General features: G+C 36.4%; 1 protein-coding gene across 13 annotated transcripts in view; it reads right to left on the bottom strand.

The window, feature by feature from the left end:
* Nucleotides 1-8,264: 8,264 nt before the first annotated feature.
* Nucleotides 8,265-19,013, bottom strand: part of Fggy (FGGY carbohydrate kinase domain containing) — a 409,490-nt gene continuing 398,741 nt past the window's right edge. For 9 of the 13 annotated variants that reach the window (XR_011708838.1, XR_011708846.1, XR_011708842.1 and 6 more), the window contains 3 exons: nucleotides 13,756-17,832; nucleotides 13,055-13,139; nucleotides 8,265-8,625 (listed from right to left, as the gene is read on the bottom strand). The gene's annotated coding sequence lies outside the window, so the exon portion shown is untranslated. The remainder of the gene's footprint in view (nucleotides 8,626-13,054; nucleotides 13,140-13,755; nucleotides 17,833-19,013) is intronic. The other 4 variants (XR_011708839.1, XR_011708841.1, XR_011708840.1 and 1 more) reach the window with 4 other exon arrangements.

The following is a 19,013-nucleotide window of genomic DNA, read 5'->3' as shown; positions in this document are numbered from 1 at the left end:
GGACAGTCCACGTGTTAGGCCATAAAATAAATTGTAATAAATTTTAGAGGACTGAAACTACACAGAGTATATTCTCTGGTCATAATAAAATGCAATAAAAATCAGTAACAAAAAGAAAAATTGCAAATTCAAATGCAAATGGAAATTAAACAGCATACTCTTATTAAAACAACCAGTGGGTCAAATAATAACCAAGGGGCTATAGAAAATTCTTATTACAAATGAAAACGAAAATACAACATAATAAGATTTCTGGGATACAGTGAAAACATCTCTCCAAAGGAAGTTTATAATTCTAAATTCCTACACTGAAAAAGGAGAAATCTTCTTAAAAGAACAAAGTACCATAAAGCTGAAAAAGGTCAAAATTAATAAAGATTTGAGAAGAGATAAGTGAAAAAGTAGAAAGCAATAGACCAATGAAACAAAAAACTGCTTCTTGGAAAAGATTAAAAAATTGTCAAAACATTAGCTTAATTGATAAAGAAGAAAAAGATTCAAGTCACTAAAATAAAAAATGAAAGTGGGGGCATTACTATCAAATTTATAGGAATAAAAAGGATTATACAAGAATGTTATGAATATTTACATATCAATTAATTACATAACCTAGATGAAATTAGCAAATTCCTATAAACACAAGCTACACACACAAATTATCAAAATCATCAAGAAGATAAAATTCTGTGTAGATCTCAAACAAGTAAGAAGATTAAATCTGTAATCAAAAACTTTGTGTTAACAAAGAAAAGCTGAGGCAGGAGGAGTTCAAAGCCAGTCTCAGCAACTTACTGAGGAACTTAGCAACTCAGTGAGACCCTGTATCTAATAAAATATACAAAAAGGGCTGGGGATGTGGTTAAGTACCCCTGGGTTCAATATCCCTAGTACCAAAAAGAGAGGAAGAAAGAAAAGCTCAGGACTGGATGGCTTTATTGGAGAAGTTTATCATTTGTTTTGAGAAGATCATCAATCCTTCTATTCCAAAAATAGAAGAAAACAAAACATCCCATAACTTCATTCTGTCATTGATCTGATACCAGTGCCAAAGGCATCCAAAGAAAAAAAACTTCAAGTCAATATTGTCTATGCCTAAAGATGCAAAAATCATCCACAGAATGCTAGCAAACCAAATCCAACAGCATATTTTTTTTCTTTTTTTTTTATTGGTTATTCAAAACATTTCAAAGCTCTTGACATATCATATCCAACAGCATATTAAAAGGAGTATACCCCATGACTAAAAGATCTATATTCCAGTAATGCAAGGATGGTTCAAAATATGAAAAGCAATAAATATTATCCCCTATCAATAGGAGGAAGAATAAAATCCACAGTCATCTCAAATGATGCTGAAAAATCATTTGACAAAATTCAACAAATTTTCCTGATAAAAGAACTCAGAAACCTACATATAGAAGGCAACTTTCTCAACAAAATAAAGTCCATCTTTGAAAAATCCCACAGCTAACTTCACACTCAATGTGAAAGACCTTCCCACCTTTGTCAGGAACAAGACAAAGATTTCTACTTTCACGTGTTCTATTCAACACTGTGCTGGAAGTAAATAAACTATCTCTATTCATAGACGACATGATTTCATGTAATTTGTGATACATACATATATATAATATATATGCATATGTAAGAAGATTGAATCAGTAATCAAAAACATATTAATATACATATATATTTGTGATACATATTTTATGTGTTTGTAATATATAATTTAATATTAGGTAACTAAATTATATATTAATTTAATATTAACAGTTCATTTAATATTCAATATAAGTATATTAGATTATATATTCACTTAATATGTAAATTAATTTAATATTAAATTATATATCACAAATATATACAATATGTACCACAAAACTGTTAGAGCTAATAAAAGAATTCAAAGTATTCAGAAAAGTGGTAGGTTATAAGATCAACACCAGAAGATTCAATGTATTTCTGTATACCAGCAATGAATAATCTGAAGTAGAAAATAATAAAACAATTACTCTTAAAATATAATGAAAATAATAAATTTAAAGTATAATAAAAAGAATAATATACTAAAGAATACATTAACCAAGGATGTGTAAGATTCATACATTTTAATTTTACGTTGATGAAAGAAATTAAAGAACACCTAAATATATAGAAAGTCAACCCATGTTCATGCATTGAAAGACTTATTACAAGGGCAGAATTCCCCAAATTGACCTGTAAACGCCATACACTCTTTCCAGATCTCAACTACTTTTTTGAATAGATGGACAAGATGATTTAAAATTTTATATGGCATTGCAAATAGTACAGAATCTGAAATCATGAAAAAATTAAGTTGGGAGAATTCACAGTTACCTATTCCAAAACTGACTAAAGAGAAGCTCTAATAATGAAAACAGTGTGGTAATGTGAAAAGGAGAGATGATCAATGGAATATAATTGAGTCTAGAAAAAAAATCTCATTCATCTATGATAATTGATTTTCACTGGCATTCTACCTTATCTATGTTGAGAGCAATTGCAGTCAGCCATCCATGGACTGAACCTCTGAAACCATGAGCCAAAGTAAACTTCCTCCTCTAAATTGTTTTTGTCAAGTATTTTTTCACTATAATGAAAAGCTAACTAACACATACATGGGTACTGAGAAATGGGGTTGTTCTGTACAGTGGTAAAGATTGTGCTCATAAGGTTTCAGAGTGGATTGGGGACTCCACTGGAAGTTGAACTAGAAACTCTTCATGCTACATTCTGGTGAAGAAGTTATCTACATTTGGCCCATGTCCTGAGGCTTTCTATGAGGCTAAATATAAAGGCAATGGAATAATTAATCTGGAAAGGAAATCTCAAGGCAGTGCAGCATCAGGCAGTAGCATGGGTGTTGTGGGAAGCTTTTAGTCAGGTTTATTGTGAGGTTTCAGAGCAAAAAGCATAGAGGAACAATTTGAGAAACTGGTAGTTTGACTAGAGAAGAATTGCACATAATACCAGGGAAAAGGAAGTTGGGGTTGCTGAAGAAAGTACCACCATTAAAGAGAAGCTAAGTACTTTGCACAGTGACAACAGGAAAGATGCCTTGAGGGGATCCCAAGAACCAATAAGACCACATCTATTGCAGGATACAGGGTGTAGAAGTGAAAATTTGTCTTAAAGAGACTTTGGGGACACCCTGCTTGAACAGATATACCCAGACAAATATCTTCTTAGGATTTATTTCACCATGCTCTGCCACCAAGGCACTCAGAGGCTACTGCAGAAGTAGCCCAAGAGGTCTCAGCTACTTCTTGAACTGGCAGCAGAACTTGGTGTAGTCCTTGTAATGCTGGTTCTGCAGGACTGCAGTGTTGAGAGCCACAGCTGATGCGGCCCCAGGAAACTTCCAGCTGCCAACTGATTGGCTCCTCTGCTGCCATGCTCATTGGGCTGTTTCCCCACCCTTTCAGACCACAGAGCTGTTCATTGGGGGACTCTTTTGGCTCCGCCCACGACCCAGCCAATCGGCCTCAAGAGCGGGAGGAGTGGGGGGTTGGGAGGCTCCCTGGAAGCCAGTGGTGGCAGTTGGGCTCTGAGGGAATTCCTGAAGAGCTCCTGTAGTGCAGCGTGTGTTCTAAAAATAAAGTTCGTTTCTGCTTGACAAGTGGCTGGTGAATTGTGCCCAGTTAGACTGCGGCACTGCAGGATGCTGGAGTCAGGGTCTTGGAGGCCTCCACTGTGATTTCAAAGGAAGGCCTGGGAAACCATGTAGAACATTTAGAATCCCTAAAGGCAGTCCCTGAAAGGGTGATGTGTGAAGCTGTGAAAAGGAAGCCAAAGCTGGAATGTAGACCCCAGTAACTAAGAGATGCCAGTAACCTGGAAAGTTTGGTAAGGAAAATCGCTGACTATAGAGAGAGCAGACCTGAGAGAGAGGCCATTAAGGCTGCATCCGATAAGGTCAAAGGGACAGGGCTATCCAAACCCTTTGGAGATTACATGTTACTGCCATGTGTCCCAGATGCTAGTCATAGAATGTTTTCCCCGCTGAGTTTTGGTCTTGTTTTGGTCCCATCCTTTCTTTCTATCCTCTATCCCTCCCTTTTGAAATGGGAATGTTTACTCTGTGTCATCATATATTGGATATATCTAATTTGCTTTTGATCTTTACAGGGGCTCACAGCCAAGAGTTTGCCTTGGGTCTCAGAGGAGACTTTGGACTTGAACTTTGGGGGTAATGATGGAACTCTTAAGACTATGGAGACTCTTAAAGATGGACCAAATGCATTTTTGCATTATGAGATGTACATGAACTTTTGGGACCCCTGAGCAGAAATGTCTTGGTTTGGAATGAGGTGTCCACTAAAAGCAAGAGGTGAAATGATTAGATTGTGAGAACCAGAACCTAATTAGTTGATTGATCCATTTGGTGTATTAATAATCTGAATGGATTTCTGGGTGACATCTGTGGGCAGGTAGGGCACGCTAGAGGAAGTGGTTCACTGGAGACCTGCCATAGGGATTATATAAATTTTGTCCCTGGATCTTCTCTCTTCCCCCACCCTTTTCTCACTCATTTCCTCCCTCTGCTTTCTGGCTGCCATGAGTCATGAGCTGAGTAGTGTTCCTCTTCCACAACCTTCCATCAGGATTTTTCCTCATTTTGTGCCCAGAACAATTGTAGTTATTCATTCATGGGCTGAAAGTCTGAACCCATGAGCCAAAATAACATTTTCCTCTTCTAAATTGTTCTTGTCAGTCATTTTGGTCACAGTGGTGAGAAACTGATTAACACAGATGCCAAGACCATTCAATGTGGACAGAATAGTCCTCAATAGATGGTGCTGGGACAACTGGATATCCATAAACAAAAGAATAAATTTGCATATCTACCTTATACCATATACAAAAAGTTTATTCAAAATAGGTAAAAACTCTAAATGTAAGGTTTACAACCATACAATTCTTTGAAAGAAATAGGTGTCAATCTTCATGATCTCAGATTAAGCAATGTTTTCTTAAATATGATACCAGAATCACAAGCAACAAAAGAAAAACATAGATTACTTGGACTTTATTAAAACAAAACTTTATTCATCAAAGGACACTATCAATAAAATGAAACAACCTACAAAGTGTAAGAACATATTTGTATACCACATATCTAATAAATAGACTTATATCCAGAGTATATATGGAACTCTTGCTATTGACAATAAAAATGAGCAAAAAAGCACAATTTAAAAATAGACATTACTCCATGGAAGATGCCTTAGTGGCTAATAAGGACATATAAACATGTCAACATCATCATCATTAGAGTAATACAAATGAAAACCATGATGAAATGCCATTTCACATGTACCAGAGTGGCTACAAAATGGAAAAGGAAAAGAAAGATAAGAAAATCACCACAGTAACAACAACAACAAAAATGGAAAATAACAAGTGTTGTCAAGGTGTGGAAAAACTTGAACCTACATACATTAGTCCAGGGAATGTCAAGTGATGCAGCCACATCTTATCAAGTGGGAAAACAGATTGGTGTTTAACCTTAGAAAGTTAAACGTAGTATAGTTACTATGTGACCTAGCAATTGTATTTGTAGGTATTTACTCAAGAGATTGAAAACAAGTCACCAAAAAAAAAAAAAAAAAAAAAAAAAACCAAACCAAACCAAACCAAACAAACAAAAAAATTGAATATGAATGTTCACAGCAGCACTATTCACAATAGTCAAAATGTGAGGGGAAAAAATCCAGTGCCCCAACAAAATGAGGCATATAGATATAGTGGGATGTCATTCAACTATAAAAATGAATGAAGTACTGATTCATATTGCAACATGGATGAACCTTGAAAACATTGTACCAAATGAATGAATCCGGATACAAAAGGCTACATCGTATATGATCATATTTTTTTGAAATGTTCAGAGTAGGCAGAGATAGAAATCAGGTTAATTAGTGGGTTTTCGTATGCTAGTGAGGGGCAGGGAGTGGAGAGAAAAGGCCAGGGACTGCTCATTGGGAAAAAGGTTTCTTTGGGGAATGTTGAAAATATTCTGGAATTAAATAGTGGTGATAGATACAAAACATTATCAATCCATCGCTGAATTATGCACTTTAAAATGATTAAAAGGGTGCAAATTACATTAAGTGAATTTTACCTTTATTTAAAAATACACAAGACAAAAAGAGAAAGCACTTAATGGTTCTTATTTTATGCTTAGAACTGTGCCATGCATTTTCCATTCCATTTTCTTTCTTTCTTTTTTTTCATTTATCCAAATGGACATGTTTCCATCTATAGATCATAACTTAATTTAAGACAGTTTCCAAACTGTAATTTTAAACTTTAGAATTTTCTCTGATTCCATCTCTTTTGTGAAGCCTTGGCCCTGAACTCTCCTTAGACAGAACAAACAGCTGTATTTTACAAAATGTTTCTCCACCTTTTTCAGACTTCTGTGATTGCACACATTATGCTTTGTTTTTATCTTTTACATTTGTTTTCTTTTACATAGTGACAAGTTTGTTGTCTTTCTTTTCAACTAGTCCATGAGTTCCTGAAGCTCAGGATTTGACCTTTATATTTGCATTTCTGGATCCTGGAATGTCACTTAGTATATAGTATATGCTCAAGGAATGTTTTCACTGGCCAGCTGGATTCACATATTTTTTCCTATAAGTGTACCACATTAATAGCTCCTGAAACAGCTCTGTCTGCTTGACTTCCCTGTGCCACACTCAGCATTCATTTCCCAGAATGAAACTAGGTCACATCTGGGACACATGAATCGTTTTAAGAAAAGTTTCATCTGAAATACAAACCCCCCTGAGTGTATATCAAATATAATCAAGCTGATCATGCCAAAAAAAATTGTGATTAAAACTTTATTTCATTATTACATTTTTTCATTATTACTTTTTACTTCATTCATTAAGCTTATAGTACAGAATGATTTACACATGTTGAACTCAAAGCAGGAAAATATAGCAAAAAGAAACATGAAACATTGTATTTTATGAATCTTTTTTCTTAAACTTCTCAGAACTGTGGTTATTTGATATTTGGTTATGAGAACAACTTGTGCAAAAAGGATCTAAGGTATCTCTGCTGTCCTACAAAAAACTTGAAATAAAAAGGCTCTGAGTGGGCCTCTCCTGACAGTATAACAACTAGAATACTTTCATGAGCGAAGCACACCAAATGATCTGACTTTGGTAATTTATAGGCCCCAAAAGAGAATTTTCTGGATATCTACTATGTTAGCATTCTGTTACTGAAACAAATACCTGAGGTAATTAACTTATTAATGGGATTGTTTTGTCTAACAGTTTTGAAGGTTGGCCCTGTTGCTTTTGGGCCTGTGGGTAGTGTATACTGGAGCAAAGCCTTTCCACCTCATGACAAGGAATAGAGACATCAGAAGAAGCCATGTCCCACAATCCCCTTCACCTGTATGCCCCTAATGACCTAAAACTCTACAGGGATAGGCCCCACCTCTCAAAGATTCCACCACTCCCCAATAATGCCAAGCTGGGGGCTGAGACTAACACATGGGCCTCTGGGAGACATTCAACATCCAAACTAAGCACCCATATACTTGTGCCTGTGTTAGACACTGGGAATGATACACTTTGTGGCTTCTTGTTTCTTTTTCTCTTCATTTAAGTCATTCCTAAACTTGATTGCGTGTGCATATGCACACATAGATGTCTGTGAACGGGATGCGAAATACTTTCTTTCTGATGGAACATCATTTGAAAATTTTAAATCACTCCAGAAATGGATAGTTGTGTGAGAACACCAGTCACTCCATTAATTTTTGTTTATGCCTGATCATCTCCATCGTACAACCAAGTTACATTAAATTACACAAAGAAATACCACATACTTGCTCTTTGCTATATACACTATTGCTCTTTAAATTTTATTCAGACAACATTTTATATTGTTGTTCGGGCTAATTGAGCTGATTAATTCTGATGTCCCTTTTTGTTATGTTTACATTCTGAGCTGGCAGAATGGGTAAACTGATGGAAAGGATCCTAATCCCATGTCTCAGATTTTGGTGACACTTGCTCTTCTCTGATTTATCTGCCTCATACTCCTTTCTTTAGATTTATTAGCGTTCATTGATTATCTGCCATAAAAGTGCCCAGCTCTGTGTTGGCCTACAGTAGGAGCTCAAAAATGGGACACTACTCCCTTCACTCCAACTTTGCTATAAACATTTATTGTATCAGTCAGAGGCCTGGCAAAATATAGATTTCACACTCACATTGGGTTCTCTTGAGAATTTAATGAAGGCACCATGCGTAGAAGTATGAATGGGGCTGAGGAAACCTGCAAGTAATCCTAAGGCACCCAGGGATGGCAACATAAAGGAGCCTACTCATAGGCCAAAAAGAAAAAGAGGAAGTAGCCATGTTCTTGGGGCTTGGCGAGAGCTGGCATTGTGAATGCAACTCATCAGGAGTTGTCATAAAGGGAGATGCTACAATTAGACCTTCAGCCTTGATGCAGGAGCAAGAGGATGTGTCCTTTTGGCTGAACCAAAAACGAAGCCAAAGGTAAAGGGAGGCTGGATCAGGAAACCAGAGGCCAAAGGAGCAGAGCCGGTACCATTTGCAAGGCCAGGACCTAGAGTGGGGCAGGGAAATAATAGCAATGAATCTACGTAATTCAAAGCAAAAATAAAGAATATAACCACTTTATCACTTAACTTCAGAACAATTCACAAAGGAGCATGTGTCAGTCAACATTCCATCCCTATACAAATACTTGAGATAATCAACTTTAAGAAGCAAAGGTTCATTTCTGACTCATAGTTTTGGAGGTTTTTAGTCCCTAATTGGCCCCATTGCTTGGGGCAAAGAAGCACACCATGATGGAATGGTGTGACCGAGCAAAACTGTTCACTTCATGGCTGGGAACTGAAAGAGAGAGGAGATCTGGATACCACAGTCCCCTAATGACCCAGATCTCCCACTAGGTCCCACACCTCTTAATGTGCCCACCAGTTCCCAATAGTGCCATTCTGGGAACTAATCCTTTGCCATATGGGAGAGAACTAAGATCTGAACTATTGCACAGCATTATTATCCACATTTGCCAAATGAAAACATTGGGATAATCAAGTTAAATAAATTGTAGAAAGTCAGATGGCTACCAAATGGCAGACTGAGGACTAAAATTTATGTCTTCTATACTTTGATGGCAAAATGTTTGTGTTTCATTTTCCTTGTATAACCTGCCTTATTTTTTTTACATCATCTGAATCTACCAAATAATTACACCTTCCATTTTTAATATGATTATTAGGAAATTCAGAGTCAAAGTTTAAGCCCTCTTTGGTCAGTATATAGAGTTTAATAGCTTCCATTTAGTAGTGACCTTACATTACTATTTATCTTACTTTCCTTTTGCCTCAAATCTTTGTCTTACCATGTTACCTGTATTTTCTTCCATGTCTTTTTTGAAGAGGTAAAGGATAGATAAATGAATAAATGACTAACTGGTCCTGTACTTCATCTTTCTTTTTCCTAATACAGGGCCATTACTGTAACTGTGCTGGGGTTGCTAACCACGTAGACTCATAATGGAACATACCTATCAGTGATCTTTGCTTTGGAATGGGTTTCACATCACAGTCTCTTTTTATAAATGCCCCCAGAAACCACTATGGATCAATTAGTATTGTCAGAGGAATTGAAATTCATTTGCTATGCTTGGTGTAACCAGTAAATTAACTGATAATAATACAAGGTCTTTGGAATATGAAGCCTTATGGAGAGTGGCTTCTAAGTTTATAGAGAACATCATGCAAGGCTTTTACTTTTATTCAGGTTCCTTGTAGGTGGAGAAAATTATTTTTGTCTGCTTCTCATTCTTCAGGTACTTTAACAAAAGACATATGGCCATATGTGAATGCACTCTCAAATAATTAATTTTTCCTTTTCCAACTTTGTGGCATTATTCCAAGGATATCTCAATGGTTGTTAATAAAAATTGCTGTGCAATTTCGTTTTGTCATCCTAGATAAAGGCCTATTTGGCTTTATTAATATCATTAGTTTCACTAAAGCTGTAGGGTCACAGTTCCATTATCTAATATCCTAAGCAACACTATAACATATTCAGAAGACAGTGGAATTCATTTAAGATATTCAAGACTTGGATTCCATTCAAAATCATTTAATGAAATTCCCAAAGCACATTTTTAAAAGAAGCTTCACCTTTAAGATTATAATGATTCAGACCACTATAAAAATAAAAATATTATCAATGATAGCAATTTCTTATACTTTTATAAATATTTGTAGATTTTAATGTGTTTTTATATATCTTATCTCATAACTCAAACTAAAACTTTAACAAGTTTCCTTTTAACATATATATCTTCCTATATGTATATAATCAAAGGATGAGCTTGATTCAGTGGGGATAACATCCAAAGTGGCTATTCTTTAACCAAATTGCCCACTTTCTACTCTGGTGTGAAACCCAGGCGTATTGGCCTGCAAACTTCAAGCACAACAGCTCTGCCCTTGCTCAAGCTGATAGGCTGGGTACTTCTTCTTCTTCCCTCAAGCTGAGTTTATGAGACTCTGACATTGACACAAATACAACTATTTTTGCTTCAAAAACATCCTGTTCCATGACAAGATAAGAATTAAAATTAAGAAAATGTCCAGGATTCTGATCCTCTTGGATCTAGAATCTTCCTGGATATGGTTCTTTTCCAAGTTATTTCCATTCCTCCAATTGTCTCAAAGAGGAACAATGAATATTTGATGATGTATTTACATTTTAAAAATTGCCTTTCCACATGTCACCTCATTATATTTCCATATCAGTCTGTATAGCAAATAAGATTCAATTTCTCATTGAAGATACTAAGATTTTGGCACCCTAAGCCAGATAAGCTCTAGAAATTCAGTTGGTCCAGTGGTGCCAGAGTCATTGATGTTCATCATTTATTATGGATTCAAAAATATGTGGCCAGGCATGGTGGTGCATGCCTATAATTCCAGCAATGCCAGGGGCTGGGGCAGGAGGATTGAAAGTTCAGCGAGCCTCAGCAACTTAGCGAGACCCTCAGCAACTTAGTGACTCTGTCTAGAAATAAAAAATAAAAAAAGGACTTGGGAGGTAGCTCAGTGGTAAAGTACTCCTACGTTTAATTCCCAGTATCCCCACTTCCCCAAAAAGGTCTGATGTTTGTCTCTGTGTGGACAACCTAATGCCAAAGATTGTGATGGATTAAAAAGGTATACAGGACATGTCACCTCAGTATGTATCCTTTTCGCTCCAGGAATAATTTGAAGACATGATACACTTTCTTATATCCGGATCCCTCCCAGATATTGTTTTCTCTCTACTTAGAAGAGTCCTCTGAGCTTTTCAAAACTCTTCACTTCTCTAAGCTCCATGGAAGGAGTATCAGGCCTGTATCCATTCTTGTGTTCCCTGTTGCTAGCTCAGTGCATTGTTCATGGTGAATGTTCGGTAAGTAGGTAAGTATTTGTTGAATCGCTGAACTCAAGTCTATTATCCTATTGTCTCTTGAGGCCCCTTTAGTAATTACAGTTCCTTGCTGCCCCTGTTGTAATCGCAGCTCACATTTCTCTTGCTCTTGGAGTCCTCACCACTGTTTCAATTTCTTTGAAATAAACTCTTGGAAAAAAAAAGAAAAATAAAAACTCAGGAGTCTTTCCCATGACCATTTGTACTGAAACTCCATCTGGGACCACTGTCAGTCCAAATAGGAAGAGTCAATCAGAGTCAGCACTAGGAATAAAACATAAAGCCTGAGAGTATCCACCACTTTGAAAACAAAACTAACCAATGTCCTCTGGCTTTTCTGTCTAGAAGTGATAAAATTATAATCTGCATCCTATTTTCAAACCCAGAGTTTCAGCTCTATCATTTAATATTAACATTCAGTCTATAATACATCTATTACAAAATTAGAATAAGATTATTGTTTCCAAAATTAATAAAAAGTAAACCTGAAGAAAGGTTTATTTGGAGGAAGCATAACACCACTATAACACTCTGATATTGTTACATAGACATAAGAATTATTGTGTACATTTTTAAACCCGAGAAACATTGTTGCCATCATGATCTTCTAGTCAAACATCTGTACATTTCTCACAGTGCCTGGAAGGTAGTATGCATTTGGTAAAAGTTTTTGAATGAATGAAAACAGAGGCTGACTGATATCTGACAAGAATTTTATGGTGTGCAAAGTCATTATTTCATTTGAACCTTATAACAAGGTAGAAGAGTGATTACCACTGACTGTACCTTAAAAATGAAGAGTGCCCAGAGGGATTAATTAACTTGTGTAAGTTCACACATAACTAGTATGTGCCTTTCCAACCCAAGTCTTATGACTCCAAGTCCCAAAGCTATTCTGGCTCCACTTTCAAACTTAAATTTATGTATGGTAGAAAGACTGAGAATTCCTTAACATTTTAAATGGCACTCAATATATTTTTAAAATATCAAAATGAAAATACCTAATTATTTAAAATTAGAGAATCATAAATATAAATAGACATGTACACCATTAAAAATAAACTTAGGACCTGAAAATAGTTGAATAATTTGTCTTAGGGCTAAAATGAGAGGAAAGCATGGGGTGTGTGGAACAAAAGCAACCATGCTGTTAAAAAGCTGTCATCATCTCTTAGTACAAATGAGTGAATAATTACCACAAGAGTCAAGGAAAAATAAACCATAATTAAGCAATGGTTGTAACAGTGTTCCTCTGGGGGATAATTATTTGTCTTTATTGCATTCTAACAGTGCTGCTCTGCAGATGATATAAAACTTTCTATTTTCATTTTTATAGTTATATTTAGTCCATGCTTTAAAAAAAAACCCATGCTTTTAATAAACAAATTTCTCTCTTAATGTGCTTTGCACTTAGTAAAACTTTAGATTATTGCATGAGACACTACAAACACTTAAAAATAACCATTGCCTCATTATTTAACAAGAATAACAGATAGTTGTGTATGCATTTGGTCCAACAATCAATAAACATTTAATAACTTTACCGTCACTAGAGCAATTCAGGAAAACAGAACCACATCAGGAGCTTCATGTTACTGGAATCCCCATGCTGGGGCTGTCATCCGTGTGCTAAAGAGAAAATTCCTTCGCTGAGTGGTAGGTTGAATGGTCTTATTTCTTTGTTAATTTTTACAAAATTTAAAACTGTCCTAATTTCAAAAAGAAACTCGATTGCCTTACAATGAAAATATAAGTACAATAAAATAATATTATACTGTAAAAGCTGCCAATCAGTGAAAGAAAACTAACTTTAAATTTTTATTTTTATTTTTCATAAACACACGGTAATTGTATATATTTATGGAGTACAGTGTACATGAATGCAATGTGTAATGATCACATCAAGGTAATTGACATGAATATATATCATTTTTTCGTACTAGGAACATTCAAAATTCTCTTTACTAGATATTTTGAAATATTCAAATAATTGTTGTCAGCAATGGTTATCTTACTGTGCTGTAGAACGTTAGAAGTTACTTGTCCTGTCTAACTGCACCCCTGTACCCATTAATCATCCTGTGCTATAACCCACTTGATCCCATTAGTATGCCAAGTATTGGGGTGTATGTCAGTGTCTAAAAGCCACATGGGGGCTAGAACACACAAGTGGACACAGATGGCCCCTATCTGTGTCTAAGGGCTGTGTAGGTGACTTCACAAGGCCTTTGGTGGGACTACTTACTCAGAAGGTCAGTCCATCTGCTTCCTAGAACTGAGAGTAGGTGAGCTGAGCTGTGTGTCTGCTTCCCATGACCTCAGTAGGCTGAGCTTCTGAGAACAGGCTGCTCAGCTGCTTCTTGGGATGATAGAAGCATGACTAGGACCACCTGGTTGCTTCTTACGGGGCTTCTGTATACAGGGCCACTCAGGAAATTCTGCTCAACTGGACCTCTTCAGGCTGAACTACTCAGGGATGTTTGCATGACTGCTTCTGGAGAAAAAGGGTGCAGGGCTTCCTGGCTATTTTCTGGGTCCAAGGGTAGATGGGTGGGCCACCTTAGTGTTTCTGGGGCAGCAAGAGAATGGGTGGGACTTTCTAGCTGCTTCCAGGGCCAAAGATGAGTAGGCGAAGCCATGTGGTTACTTCTTGAACAGTGGGATTATGGGCAGGGCTGCTTCCCTGAAAGAACCTAAAGCATTTTGGGCACTGAAAACTTGATTCCTAACACTATTCTTCCACAAAAGAAATGAGTTCTTTGGGAAGTGGCTGATTGTAGGGTGGGGGCAGAAAAACATAAGCTAAGCCTGGAGCAGGTGGTAGTGACAAAAAGCAGAAAAAGTCTTAAACAAAACGGAAATGTGAAAAGGACAAAATAATTAACCTGAGAAAGCTCCCAGCGACCAAAGTTGTAACAATCTGTGTAGCAAAATAAATAGTGACAGTACTGGATTATAACCTAAAGAATAAAACAAACTTCCATGAATCCATACTGATGTAAATGGTCAAGAAAACAAATGGGAAAGAAAGGACAAATATTCCCTGTGGAATTTTAAGTGGTAAATGTAGTTCTCCCTCCTCCAGGAGGTAGAGCTTAATTCTATTCCGTTTGAGTGTGGGCTGGACTTAGTACTCACTGCTAATAGAATCTGAAAAGTGCAAAACAATAACTTTGCAGCAGAGAAATATAGCACACATACCTTAGCCAAATGATTAATTCCAACTCACCTGATGACTCATATATAGCATGCATTCTTGACCTGATGTTATGAGAAGGGCACATCACCTGTTTGCTATTCAGCCCCAAATTCTTGGGTCCAGTCTGATTATAGAAACACATCAAACAAAACCAACTTAATGATGCAGGTGGCATCTCAATACCAGACCTTGAATTATACTACAGATCTATAGTAACAAAAACAGTATGGTATTGGCACAAAACAAACAGGAAGACCAATGAAATAGAATAGAAGACATAGATGTGAACCCACATAAATATTGTTACCTCATACTAGACCAAGGTGCCAAAAAATACATTGAGAAAATATAGCCTCTTCAAAAATTGGTGCTGGGAAAACTACATTCATATGAAATAGAAAGAAACTTAACCCCTCTCTAACCCCGCACAAAACTCGACTCAAAGTGGATCAAGTATTAGACCAGAAACCCTGCACCGGATGGAAGAAAAAGTAGGCTCAACTCTCCATCATGTGGACTTAGGAATTGACTTTCTCAATAAGACTCCTAAAGTGCAAGAAGTAAAATCAAGAATCAATAAATAGAATGATATCAAACCGAAAAACTTCTTCACTGCAAAGGAAACAATAAGAATATGAACAGAGAGCCTACAGAATGGGAGAATCTTTACAACCTGCACTTCAGATGGAGCTTTAATTTCCAGGATATACAAAGAACTCAAAAAACAACACCAAGAAAACCCAAATAACCCAATCAATAAATGGGAAAAAGACTTGAACAGATACTTCACAGAAGAAGAAATCTGAATGGTCAAAAATATATGATGAAAAATGTTCAATATCTCTAGTAATTAGAAAAATGCAAGTTAAAACTACCCTGAGTTTCCATCTTACTCCAGTCAGAATGGCAATTATCAAGAATACAAGTAACAATAAATGTTGCCAAAGATGTGGGGAGAAAGGTACTTGCATACATTGCTGATGGGACTGCAAATTGGTGCAACCACAATGGAAAGCATTATGGAAAGCATTATGGAATACTACTCAGCCATTAAGAAGAGTGGAATCATGGCATTTGACAGTAAATGGATGGAACTGAAGAATATTATGCTAATTAAAATAAGCCATTTCCAAAATACCAAAGACCAGATATTCTCTCTGATATGTGGATGCTAACCCACAACATGTGAGGATGGGTAGGGAAGAACAGAAGTATATTGAAATAGATAAAGGGGAATGAGAGAAGGGATGGGGAAGGGGAATAGGAAGGACAGTAGAATTAATTGAGCATAATTTTCCTCTCCTTGTATTTGAATACATGTCCAGAGTAACTCTGCATCATGTACAACCACAAGAATAGTATCCTCATTAGAATCAGTTACACCCTGGGTATGTATAATATGCCAAAATAAACTCCACTATCATGTATATCTAAAAAGAACAAATAAAATAAAATGAAAAACAACTTGAGGGATTTTCTACAAAATAACTCATCCATGCTTTCCAAAAGTGTCAAGATCATAAAAAACAAAAGTGGGAGAAACTGTCACAGATTGGAGGAGACTGAGGAGACATGATGATTCAATGCCACGTGTGCCCTACACTAGATCCTGAACTACCAAAATGACATTAGTGGACAAACAGGTGAAATGCTGTTAGAATGTGTAGTTAAGTCTGTAATATTGTATCCACATTAATTTCTTAGTATTAATAAATAGTGTGTGGTTGTGTGCGATGTTATTGTTGGGGAAACCTAAGGATATATGGGAATTCTGTATCATTTGAAGCTCTTCTGCAAAATTAAAAGTATTGCAAGATGAAAATTTAAAAACATTCTTCCCCTTAAACAGGGATGATCTCTCCAGTGGTCTCTACTGTATGTCCATTTATAGAACAGTGATGTATGGGGGATAAAACTTGGTTCCAGAGCCTGGGTGCATTCCTGGCTCTGCCACTTAAGAGATGTTACTGCAGTGTTTCTTAAGCACTTTGTCTCAGTTTTCTGACCCATAAAGGAAAATAACATGGTTGTGAGATTTGGAGGGCTTAATATATGTAACACACACACACAACAATGCAAGGCTAGTTATTATTGATAGAGTTCCTACTAGATACATTGTTGTTAGATGAGTGAATGAATGATGTAAGGTTTTTGGCCAAGAGTGAGTGAGGCTTCAGTTCAAATCAGGGAGAGTGAAGACACACTGCAGGATACATATTTGCAATGGAGTGGAGGCTCCAGGAGGCACAGTTGATGCCTTGGCATGATGATGGCAGAAGCGTGAGGATAAATTGTGAATGAAGCAAGCAGCAGCGCGTTATGGAAGTGTAGACGAAGGCTGTGTTCTGACTAACAGTGCAGGTTGACAAGGAATAGCGAGTAGTCTCCCAGACTTTCATGGACACAGCCATGCCTGTTCATTTGCATATGGCCTGTTTCTGGTTATACGTCACAGTGCAGAGTAGAGCAGTATTGACGGAGACCTTATGATATGCAACATGAAAATATTTGCCATGTGGCTTTTTACAGGAAAAATTTGCTGAGCTCTCCTTCATAACTGTGCTGCTTGTGACTAAGTCCAAAGAATTAAGAACATAGCCCCCTCCAGTGGTAAGTCCTCACTCTTTCTAAGCTGTTTCAAAAGGTCAAGAGGGTGAAGTCCACGGAGTGGGATAGCTGGGCCTACTACTAAACTACACCCCAGTTTGAGAAAATTTTAAAGTATAAATAGATAACATCAAAAAAGAAAGAAAGAAAAAGAAAAAAAGAAAGAAAGAAGAGAGGAAAAAAACCCAGCAGCCCATTAGCCCATTCACCCTTTCTGTTTTGCTTTTCTCTTCATGAGCCTTCAGCTCCTTCCTCCTCTCCTAATCATAGGACACTACCTTTCATATAGTTCAAATGGGGCATTGTCTGTCTCCTGTCACCAATATTTTAAAAACCTGAGCTGCAGCTCAGCCCAAAATATCTTTCAATACATATAGGAGGTTGTTTAGAGTTACTTACCAGGATGTAACTTGGAATGAATTATTCAGTCATTTGGAACCTTGGTTTCCTCATGTATAGAACAGGGATATTATTTACCTTTAGGGTTATGAAGATGAAGTGAGTCAATGAAGGTTCCTGGAACACAATTTGCATTCTCATGGGTGGTTCTTATTATTGTTGCTATTAGTGAGTACAAAATAATGGTTAAGAATCCTAGATATCCTGTGTATCTTGGGCAAATAATATAAACTCTCTGTGCTGTATTTTCTTCATCTATAATAGGGAGGTAACAGTACTAACCATTCAGAGCATAGCCTTCCCTGGTAATTATCCAAAATTAGCTACTATTATTATCGGTTATTCTCATTGGTACAAGGACTGTCATATTGTGGAAAACAAGATTTGTGCTTAAAGTGTAGTATGAGAAATATCAATTTTTAAAATACTGAGTTAAATATTCATACAGCTGCATAAAATTTGTGGGGAGAGTAAGATAGTAAGAGAAGAATGCAAAGGGGACACATTGTTATCCCATTCTGCACTTATAGTCATAAAGTTTTTTTGTTTTTTAACTACATACTTACCAACTCAATCACCTTTCTAACAAAGTCAACTTTGTATTTACAGTTATTTCCTGTAGGTTTTATAACCTCCCGGAATTTCCTTGTAAATCCCTCTACTAAAAAGGGCAGGTGATATCAAGGCCAAATACGTGTTCCTGGCATAAATAGCAGGAAGTCTACCAAGTGTTTGTTATAAGAAGAGTGGGATTGAAACATATGCTTGAATACATATAAGCACAATATGTTCTCCAGCTCAATAGAGCACCTGTGTAGAACAGTTAAACCATATGTTTTAGAAATTATACCTTATGAATTACTATGTAGATGTCAAAAGAGAAATGCACATTTGCACAAAAAAATAAACACATGCTTGGCATTAAAATAACTATGTTTTTTTTCAAATCCTTTTTACTATAACAAGTTTTTATCTTGTACCATATGCAAAAACTTTCAAAATCACTAAATAGACTGAAAATCTTAAAAAGTATATTGTCAAAAGGATGATAGCAAAATTTTTTATATAAGGTTGGAATTTAAATTAGCACTTTAATGCATCTCATGAAATTTAGTATTAGGAACTCCATGTGTCACAAAATTGCTAATGTTACCTATATTATCCTTTGATACTGCCTTGATCTTGAGGAAAGAGCTTTTCACTCTTTTAGTCAAAGACTTGATAATATGTCAAGGTGTCTGTGTTATACGCATGCATGGGTGATTTAGGGATAGGGTATGCACACAGAAGGCTTGACT

The sequence above is a fragment of the Marmota flaviventris genome, chromosome 10 (assembly GCF_047511675.1).
Source record: "Marmota flaviventris isolate mMarFla1 chromosome 10, mMarFla1.hap1, whole genome shotgun sequence".
Classification (NCBI taxonomy): Eukaryota; Metazoa; Chordata; class Mammalia; order Rodentia; family Sciuridae; genus Marmota; species Marmota flaviventris.
Note: the sequence above shows the minus strand (reverse complement) of the source record. Positions and strands in the feature narration are given on the sequence as shown.